General features: G+C 41.4%; 1 protein-coding gene and 1 long non-coding RNA gene across 2 annotated transcripts in view; one reads left to right on the top strand and one right to left on the bottom strand.

The window, feature by feature from the left end:
* The window catches only part of vps53 (VPS53 subunit of GARP complex), a 229,999-nt gene that overhangs the window by 153,149 nt on the left and 66,023 nt on the right, over positions 1-10,827 (bottom strand). The window lies entirely within an intron of this gene.
* LOC125486140 lies at positions 43-10,085 on the top strand. The gene is made up of 4 exons (XR_007264827.1): positions 43-1,807; positions 2,486-2,502; positions 4,047-4,082; positions 7,568-10,085. It is a non-coding gene; the product is annotated as an uncharacterized LOC125486140 (long non-coding RNA).

The raw sequence follows: 10,827 nt of genomic DNA on the forward strand, positions 1-10,827 counted from the left end.
TCAGCTTTCCTGCTCCTTTGATGCTGCCTGGCCTGCTGTGTTCCTCCAGCTCCACACTGTGTAAACACATGTGGCACTAGTTCAAGATCCAAACTCTCAAAAAAGGTTAGTGTATTTAAATTACACACTTTTCATCACAACACTATTACCACTGTGCATCGACTGTTGCTGGTGGTTAATGGCTTGCCAGTTAAGCAGACTGCTTTGTCTTGAATGGTGTTAGGTTTCGTGCGCGTTGTAGCTCCAAGTGGAGAGTGTTCCATCATACTCCTGACTATTACCTCATAGATTGACAAACTTTGAGGAGTGAGGAGGTCAGTCACTCTCAGTAGAATTCCATTTCTAGTCAGTGGAAATACCCAGAATGTTAATAATAAGAGATAAATGCCATTGAATGTTGGGTAGCAGGCTAGATTTTATTTTCTTAGAGATGTTCATTATCTGGCAGTTGTGTGGCACAAATGTATTTTGCTACTTATCAGATAAGCCTGATTGTTGTCCAGGCCTTGTCACATATGGACAAGAATTAAGTATCTGAGGAGTTGTAAATTGTGCAGAGCATCATGTAATCATAAGTAATCTTGAAATTACATGCTTACTATTTGTTGTACATTCAGTATATCATTATTCCATAGTTAATTCCCTATTTGCATCAACAATGACTCCTTTAGCCTACTTAATTTTGGCATTATGGGCTCTACATTCTAACATGGCTATTGCCAATGTCACCACGAGACCCTTTGACAGGGACGGATAGCTCAGTCAAACCATCAGTATTCCCACTCTGGCCTTATGATGGAGAGAAGGTTATTGATGAAGCAGATGAAGATGATTGGGTCAAGAATACTATTGTGAGGATCTCCAATAATAATGTCCCTGGGCTAAGATTATTGATCTCTAATGACTACAACTACCTTCCTTTGTACTAGACATGACTCTAACCAGCAGAGAGTTTTGCTCTGATTCCCACTAACTTCAGTTTTGCTGAGGCTCCTGGATTCCATTCTTAATGTATTACTGCCTTGATGCCAATGGCAGTCATAGTCATTTTCACTCATAGGTTCAGCTCTTTGGTACTTGTTTGAACCAAGGCTGTAGTGAGGTCAGGAGCTATACTGAGGACATTGCAAATGAAGCAGTGGAATTTCTCGCCATATATATTAACTTGATTTTTAAACAATTGTTGGAAATTTCAACTAGAAAGATATATAACAAAACTTAAAACCATCAAAAGTTGGGATGAAATCTGGGGACTGGACATGATGTTGAATAAATAAAGGCTGCATAGTGTGTATAATGATAGCAAGGTCAGAGAGGTTGTACAGGGTGGGGATGATGTGTTGATTATTTTAGGATTTTTTCCTTGGCCTTTTGCTTTGCGTCAACATGAATTACCTTGGAAGTGGGCATCCACTTGTCAGTGATCAAACAGTTTTGAAATTGAGTAGAAAGGCCAATGAGTTCACTTAACTTTTTGAAGAAGTATTTAAATCAGCTTTGCAATTGAGTAAATAAATTAAGTTCTACCAATAAACATATTGAGTGAAAAATGAAAGATCTGTTTTCTGGTATTGGTTTGAAGGATAAATGTTGGCTAAGATACCCTGCTCTTCTAATTCTCCTTTCAGGACATCAACTCTTCACAACATACATAGTGACCTGGAGTAGCAATCTCAAAATACTGACGCTGATTAAATGTTTCTTTAATCCACAGCGCAATCTCAGACACTTCAATTTATCTTACTGTCAATTGTGATCGTCTTTATCTGTGCTGTTATGATCATGCTGCTGGTTTACTTGAAAAAAGGTTAGTATTCTGCTATTACAGATGCTGTGCTGTTAGTCAGCATTCTCTGATTCAGACTTTCAGCTTTCACTATAATCACCTTCTGTCTCGACTAATTTTCATTTGTACAATATGGAACTGAGCTCTGCTGAAAAAAGACGTGTTTTGACAATGCTTTTCATCTTATATCCATCAGGACATTTCAAAAGGATATCAAGAAAGGAGAAAACCAGCATTTATATTGCATGAGAGGAATGTGTTGATTGGTTGGCAATTGGATTCTGATTGGTAAAGGTGTTGCCATGAAGTATGCACCCATGTATGTAACACTGATTGACAGTTAACAGCCAAGCTTTGTTTACATTTTAAACTTGGCAGGTAGGCTGTGATTAGCCAGGGCATTGCCCTCCGTATTGAACCAGCAAATGGCTGTTGTAACAGGTGTAGCCCATGTACATGTTATTTCTTTCTGCAAAGATCAGGGCTTTGTGCATTAATGCAACTTCCAGTAGGTGACAACACCACTATCCATAAGAGGACACTTAATCAACTTCTCCTCTCATGCAATATAAATGTTGATTTTTTTTTTCTCCCTTGAAGTACCCATAAAAAGCCTTCCCAATCTCTTAAACATTCAATCTGTTCATGAAATGATGTGGTTGTTGAGTTTTTAATTGCTTTCTGTCCTTTCCTTTGTAGTTGCAGAAAAAAACAAGGTAAGAGCAATATAATTTGAAATTTTACTAAAGCCGTAAAGTTTTGCAAAGAAATTGTGCAAGTAAAGGATAATTTTAGAAGATCAATTGATATATTCACAATGCAGTTGTAGTTTTTTTTATTCCCCTGACTATGAGAAAGAGATTAAACAGGTTGGGTCTAAACCTGTGCGGTTGTTAAAAATGAGAGATGGCCTAAAGAGGCTTTGTTGAGGGGCTGATGCTGAGAGGATGTTTCTCCTCCTGCAAGAATCTAGAACTAAGAGGCCCAGTTTCAAAATGAGGACTGCCTGATTTAAGGTGGAGGTGAGGAGACATTTCCTCTCTCTGAGGCTCATTTGCATTTGGAAGTCACTACCTTATAAGGAATAGTCAGTGAAGGTACTTAAGGCTGGGTTAGGTGACGGAGGTTGCAAATGGCAAGAAGCTGTCAAAGAAGCCTTGGTGAGTTGCTGCAGTGAGTCTTTAGGTAGTATTCACTGTTGCCACTGACTCAATGGTAGAGGAAGTAAATGTTGAAGATGGAATGCCAACCAAGTGGGCTCTTTGTCCTGGATGATGCCAAGCTTCTTGAGGGTTGATGGAACTGCAGCCATCTTGACCAGTGGAGAATGTTCCATTACTGACTCATACCTTGCAGACAGTGGGCAGGCTTCGGTGAATCAGGAATTGAGTTATTGCCACAAACGTCCCAGCCTCTGACCTGCTGTTATAGCTGAAGTATTTATATGATTAGTCCAGTTCAGTTTGTGGATAGTGGAGGATTCTGTGTTTGTGATACCGTTGAACATCAAGGGGGGATGGTTACATTCTCTCTTGTTGGAGATGGTCATTGCCAGGCATTTGGGTGTCATGAAAATTACTTGTCACTTATCAGCCCAAGCCTGAGTGTTGTCCATGTCTTGCTGCATTTGTGCATGGACTGCTTCAGTGGCCAAGGAGTCTTGAATAGCACTGAACATTTGTGAATAATTGTACCCCTCTAGTTCCCTTGGCACATGTCCCCTCATCCCTAATCCCTGGTCCCCATGTGGCCCCAGAATGTGGCATTTTTCCCCCTTAAGTCCTCAGCCGCTTTTCATACCTGCCAGGAAGGCAGGCAGTCAGGCGAATGGTGAACTGAGGCCCTTAGCTGACTGGTCATGAACCACAAGTGTCTTATTCAGTGCTAAGCTGAGTAAGTGCCTACTGTAATTGCTAAGAAGGGGGCAGATATCTCTGCAGACATACCTGTATGTCTTACCACCTGCATAGACAGAATAGTCACACCTTTTGAATTTGGAATGGTCAAGTTTTTCTACTGCGTTGAGGTAGGAATAGATAACGGAGATGTTGGGCTGGAGATTGATGATGCAACTAATGGTCTGTGGAGTTGGAAGTTTGGATTAAAAATTTAAACGTATTAACTAAAGTCAATGTGATTCAATGAAGGGCTTTTTTTAATTCCCTTATCTTTCAACTATTCTGAATAGCCCTTAAACTTAACATGTTGCTATAATATGAAAGTGTATTTTCTAATGTTCTTACTTTTATCTCTTCAACAGAAAAAGCCGTATTGAGACTGTAAAAGAGGATTCAGCGTAAGTCCTGATAAGGAAAGAAAGTAAAAACTTCTATTTATATGGACCTTTAGCATGTCCTTGGAGCATTTGCAAAAGCTTTACTAGCAATGAATTACTTTGAAGGGCTGAGAGTACAAGCACATGCTGCAGGGAACACGTGCATAACAACATCCCACAGAGAGCAAGCAATTGGCTGATTCATCAGTTTTGATGTTGTTCTCAGAGGGAGGAATATGGATCAAGGCACAGTATTAACTCTCTGCACTTGTTCAGGTAGATGCAATACATCCACTTGAACGAGTGGAAGTGGAGGACAGAGCCGCAGTTTAATGCCTGATCTGAAAGATGGCCATCATAAATGACAAATTACTTCCTCAGCACCCAGTTGATGTGTCATTGTCAGGTACCAGATTGAAGCTTAACCTACAAGGTTCTGGCTCAGACCAGGAGTGCTCTGAACTGAGCCAAGCCCATCAAGGCGTGAATTTCGCCTTACCTATCTCCAAACTATGAGTCATTGATGAGTGACAGAACCCGCAGCGTACCTATAACAACATAAGCTCTACCATAATGCTCACCTACCCCTGACACAGGCGGCTGTAAATTCTTTATTAAACTGAACAGTTTGTGTTTAAAGTTGAAACTAAGTTTAGATCAGTTGTTTGTTGAACAGTCCATTCCAAATTGTTCTCTTCATCTTCCATTCTGTTTGTTCTAAATTATGGAGAACCAGTACGGCATTCACTTGTGCTAAGGTGAATTTAGTTGCCAGCTCAATGCCAGACCTCTCTTTCTCCTGATGAGAAATATGAAAGCAAGCCAGCAGTATAACTCCGGCCTACTGGCCAGAAAATTGGTGATTGGTTTTGTAACAATCCCATTTGGACACAAAGTTTATAGAAACATGAAAAACAGGTGCAGGAGTAGACCATTCGGCCCTTTGAGCCTACACCACCATCTGTATGATGATGGCTGATCATGCAATTTCAGTATCCCACTCCCCCTTTCTCTCTATACCCCTTGATCCCTTTAGCCACAAGGGCCACGTCTGGCTCCCTCTTGAATATATCTAACAAACTAGCCACAACAGCTTTCTGTGGTAGAGAATTCCACAGAACTCTCAAAGTGAAGAAATTCTTCCTCATCTCAGTCCTGAATGGCTTACCCCTTATTCTTAGACTGTGCCCCCTATTTCTGGATTTGCCCAACATCAAGAAAATTCTTCCCGTATCTAGCCTGTCCAGTCCCAACAGGACCTTTATATGTTTCTATGAGGTCTTCCCTCATTCTTCTAAACTCCAGTGAGTAAAAGCCCAGTTGATCCAGTCTTTCTTCTTATGTCAGTCCTGCCATTCCGGGAATCAGTCTGGCGAACCTCCGCCTGACTCTCTCATTTTCTGAAGAAGGGCCTAGGCCCGAAACGTCAGCTTTCCTGCTCCTCTGATGCTGCTTGGTCTGCTGTGTTCATCCAGCTCTACACCTCGTTATCCCTCAATGTGGGTTGTTCTGCTATAATGCATCTTTCTTTAACATGAATTGGCTATAATACAAATGATGAATATTGGATGCTGTTTGGATAATGCAAACTTTCTTCTGTACAGGTAGAGTGACTTTCTGTAGCGATTCTATAACGTGATTTTCTGTGGCAATTTTCTTTAGTGCGATTTTCTACAGTGCAATTTTCCACAGCGCAAGGTCATGCAAGAACACGACTATCACGTTATAGGAAAACTACCTTTAGCAACAATGTCCTTCCTCAGACTAGGAGATCAAAACTGCACACAATACTCAAGCTGGGGCCCCACCAAGGCCCTGTATAACTGCAGCCAGACATCCCTACTTCTATGCTCAAATCTTCAGTTATGCCCAGTTTCCCACTGCTGTTGTTCCATGAAGACTATCTCCCATGAATGACATTCATCAAAAAAGTCTAATAGCAAAACAAGGCACAATTGACAACTATTCATTCAGTTTTATTCAGTAATTTAATCCAAGACAGCAGTCTCTTTATTCCAGAGATATGCAATCAGTCCTGCAGTTTATATGTTTTTGAGAAATTTTGTTTTAACATTTTGCCTGAAAATATCATCCCTTACCATTTCTTCAGAACTACCACTGAACACACCTAAGTATCCACTGAAGTCCTTAAAGTGGGACCTTCTTATTTAGCATTGCCAAAAATCAGGACGCATGTTTCCAGACATTCCTGACTTGGCTATAATTTATTACCAGGTCACTGACTGGAAGCTGTTTTTTTTTAAAAATTATTATTATGATGGAAAGGGTCACCTGCCTGGAGAAAATGGTGCCAAAGCTGCAGTTCTGGAAGCCTCACTCCCAAACTTGGCGCCCGCCATTTTCATCATGAGGGTGTGTGTGGGGGCAGGTTGTGGGTTACACAACTGTGCTGAACAGAGGCTGCTGCATAAGAGCTGCCCTCAGTCTTCATGAGACCGTTGTCCCCAACACGACGTGTACATTTTACACTGCTGGGAGAAGGCCGAAAACTACAAAATAATTGAGAGGGTAGTACCCTTTGGAACCATCAAGCACATTAGAACTATCTTAATGTAAAAAGAAGTGTTGAGACATTTAAAACATTAGCTTTTAAGTTTAAAAAAAAGGTCTATGATCATAGAATCCTGATAGTGTGGAAACAGGCCCTTCGGCCCAACAAGTCCACACTGACCCTCAGAGCATCCCACCCAGACTCATCCGCCTAATCTACACATCCCTAAACACTATGGGCAATTTAACATGGCCAATCCACCTTGCCTGCACATCTTTGGACTGTGGGAAGAAACTGGAGCATCCAGAGGAAACCCATGTAGATACAAGGAGAATGTGCAAACTCCACACAGACAGTCGCCTGAGGGTGGAATTGAACCCGGCTCCCTGGCGCTGTGAGGCAGCAGTGCTAACCACCGTGCCACCCCAATGGTTTTTAAGAAATTGGAGCTTGGTGTTTCACTCTGCTATAAGCTGAGGGCTACCTTTATAAGAGGATGACTGCTTTCAGAAGCTATAGTTATCACAGCAGAGTGCCTCTCAGTTTGTATTTTAATTCACAACTCCAACTGCTTATGAAGTCCTTGTTGCAAGTTTATGAATGCAAATACTTGTTTTTTTTTATATAAAGGATTAAGTTGTTGAAGAAACTTAAATGGAGCAAATGGATTTTTAATCATGGGGAGTGTTTCTTCTCCAAATCTGGCAGTTCCTATGGCTTCCTTTGCATTGCCTCTGGGGCAGCAGGACTGAATTTACACCTGGCCACTCCTTGCAGTCCACAGTCAGGTCATCCCACCCATTTTCTGACAAGTCAGGTTTGAGGCTTCCAATCAGTACTCCTGACTCGGGATGGAAATTCATGCCAAAAAAAAACGCAGTAAAGGCTGTTCAGAATGTGACACATGAATTCAGGTGACTAGTCACCGAATGAGATATTATTGACTGAATGTGAATGGAAACAATGTGACTAATTGTCTCCTTTCTCCTGTCAGGAGAAGTTACGTTATCCTACGGAAGTGGACTGTAGGACCTGATTTATTGTTTTGTTGAACCCTCCCCTGAAGCTGTGATATTCCAACTCTATCCATCAAACCACAACCTGACCCTGAAGGATGCTCTCTATCTTCAAGGACTGGTTATGACAATGGTCCCCAGTGAGAGTGTTCACAGTTTGAAACCTGGAAATTGAGCATTGTGGAACGGTGACATCATTGAGATGGTAAAACCTTTCAGCCAATATGTCCCTGCCTACTGATATGGCCAAGACATTTCTTCTGTGCAGTCTGTCCACATTGTTTTGAATGTTAGCATTAACCCATTCTTTTATAACTTGGCTGAAGTGTTACATTTTATTCAGTTCCGTTCCGTTTTTTCCCCAAAACTTCCATCTCCTCATGTTCACGTTCTTTTTCAAAGAAGGCGATTATAAGGAGAGCACGTTCCTTGTAACGGTATGAAGGTGGTGGATATTAAATGGGGATTCATTGTAAATAGGAAAAGACTGAAACTACAGTTGTTGAGTTAGGAGATGCGTGCTTGTAATGCATTACTCTGCAAATAAAGGGTCATAGAATATGCACCAGTCCTATCCCTCACTGCCTGACATCCTGGAATGGAGCAGGACCCATTGTTCAAATGCACACGTTGCATATGAGGCCCAGTAGGTCACAGAGGGTGGGGTAAATGCCATCTGTACCACAGTGGTGTGCCAGAAGGTGTAGCAGCAGCTACAAAACCAGCACACAACCTAGGCCTGGCCTGATTTTCCTTCCACCCAGTTCACTGGTGGAACAATTGAGCTCTGTTTGAAATCTGTGACCCTGATTTATTCTCTTTTCCGCATGCTCTCAGGTAGTTCTTTACACAGATACCGTTGCTGATTGACTCCAGGGTCTCTCAGTATTTATCTGCTGCAGCCTAAACGTTACTCAATGTTGGAATTTTGTGGGAATATAGCACATTTTGTAGTTTAATTTCAAAGAGCTGATTTTTCCAACTGAGGTTTTGCTCAGAACTCACTGTTGTATTATCCCATGCTCTTTGTCACTGTTTGGATGCCCTGCTTTACTATGAGACCAGCTGGAAGCTAAACTAAGTGCCGCCCTGAAACCAAATGTTTGGAACCATGCATATCACCTTGTGGTTCCCAACCCTTTCCCTTTGTCCTGGGATTCTTCACGAGTTAAAGATCAATCTCCTGGACACTGCTTCAGGCAAATTGGGAGAAAGAAACAGAACAGCATTAATAGGGATTTTTTTTTTCTCTCATTTTGTGGAAGACTTGCATTCTGTCCTCAAAGAAACGTATGTGGATTTGGAGAGAAAAGGAAGGTCTTCTTTGACCAGTCAGAGGGGTGGGAGAGTCACTTATTAAATTTCCTGGACAATGCCCAAGCGGAGCTGGCAAAAGCCATTCCAAGTGAATTTATTCCCATCCCCATCCCCCCAATCCTCACCAAATCCCACCTCCCAGTGGCTCCATAGCTGATTCCCAGTCTGAACAGCACTGTAAAAGTATTGTCATCACCAGAGGGATTTCACTGATTCAAGGAGAGAGCACACCATCACCAACTCAGCGCACTCAGCGACGGACAGTAAATGCACCCTTGCCAGCGTCACCCATGCCCTGAGAACTGGAATAAATATCGGAAAAACTCACTACTACCTCGATCTCTCAACGCTTGCTTGCCACCTCCCTTGTTTTGATGACTGAGTTCCAACAATCTTATTGGCTTTGTTGGCTGCATGTGCTGAGCTTTGAATCAACCAGGGCTCCTAGCTCTTGTTCATTTTCTTCTTCAGCTATTTAAAGGTCTTCCATGGGCTCGGGTATGTTGCGCCTTTCTCCTTGCAGTATGTGCTAGTCTGCATTACACCTCATGGCCAACTGCTCTGCCTGTTTGCACATTCTGCCCACCCCATAGTGCCACTTCCGAGGCTGCCTGGTAAAACTCCACTGTCTCTCACTTTGGTTTGGTATCATCTGCAGATCTGACCACTTTACACCAAGATTCTGAAATCCGGCCACCCAATCCAGCTGTCTCAGTACAAATTAGTCTGATGTTGAAAATGTGCCTCAGCTTTGGTGACAGGGAATCTAGCTAAAATACAGCAGAATACCACCAGGGGGTGAGCTTTACAAGCACTTGTTGCTTTCTCCCATTCTTGTACTGCAGTTGTGACAACATTTTCTGCTCTTTTTAATTGTTCCATCTCCAGAGGTAAATTGTTTACATTGTCAATGAAGGTAATTTGCTTACCTGTGTACATTACTCTATCTGGCATACAGTTTTTTTGTAAAAGGAACATCAATGTAGTAAGAAAGAGCTGTACACATTCCCTGATGTAATGAATCGAATGAAGACTTGTTTTTACTGAGTTTGTAAGAGTGATCGGTAATGTACAGCCGTTATTATTCGGTACTTGGTTATTTCACTGGAATAAATGCGTTAGTTCTATGACCTGTCAGACTTAACATTGGTACAAAAATAAATGCAAATAACAATTAAAGTGAGCAAGTCTCTAGTCATTTAATTCTTAATAGGTAAATCAATATCATTTAAACAAAATATCTTGTTGCCAATCTTATTCAGTGATGCTCCAGTGTGGTACTGAGGAAATGCTACACTGTTGGAGGTGCCATCTATGGATGAGAGCTTGAATTAAGACCCCATCCATTTTCTTGGGTGGACATAAAAGATCCCATGGCAATATTCAAGATGGACTAAGACATTCTCCTTTCCTGTTGAAACTTTTAGGCATTCAAATACCTGGGTGAGGCAAGGAGAGTAAACCATATTGAAAATGAGAAATGAAATCAAATCGGAAACTAGTTTTTCATGTTTGGTGAAACTAGTGGGACAGGTTTTTAATCATCTGATAATAGCAAGAACCCTGATATGATCTTGTAACTAATAACAATATCATTAGGCATTTTATTCATATGAATGTGCTCGTCATTATTTAGCCCTCACCCAACATAACTGAAATATTCACGATATTTTTTTAAGTTTTTTTTTCTCATTAATGTTTATGGGATGTTACTTTACGCAAATTGATTGCTGCTTTTGCCGAAATGGTGACCATGCTTCAAAAGCAAGTAAATAATTTGTAAAATGCTTTGAGGTGTTCTGATCTTGTGAAAGGCATTATATAAATGCCACTTTAACACACTGCCCTGCTCCCTGGCCAACATCTCTGTCTCCGAGATAGTAGAAACTGCAGATGCTGGAGAATCTCAGATAACAAGGTG

The sequence above is a fragment of the Rhincodon typus genome, chromosome 26, assembly GCF_021869965.1.
Source record: "Rhincodon typus isolate 14 chromosome 26, sRhiTyp1.1, whole genome shotgun sequence".
NCBI classification, from domain to species: domain Eukaryota; kingdom Metazoa; phylum Chordata; class Chondrichthyes; order Orectolobiformes; family Rhincodontidae; genus Rhincodon; species Rhincodon typus.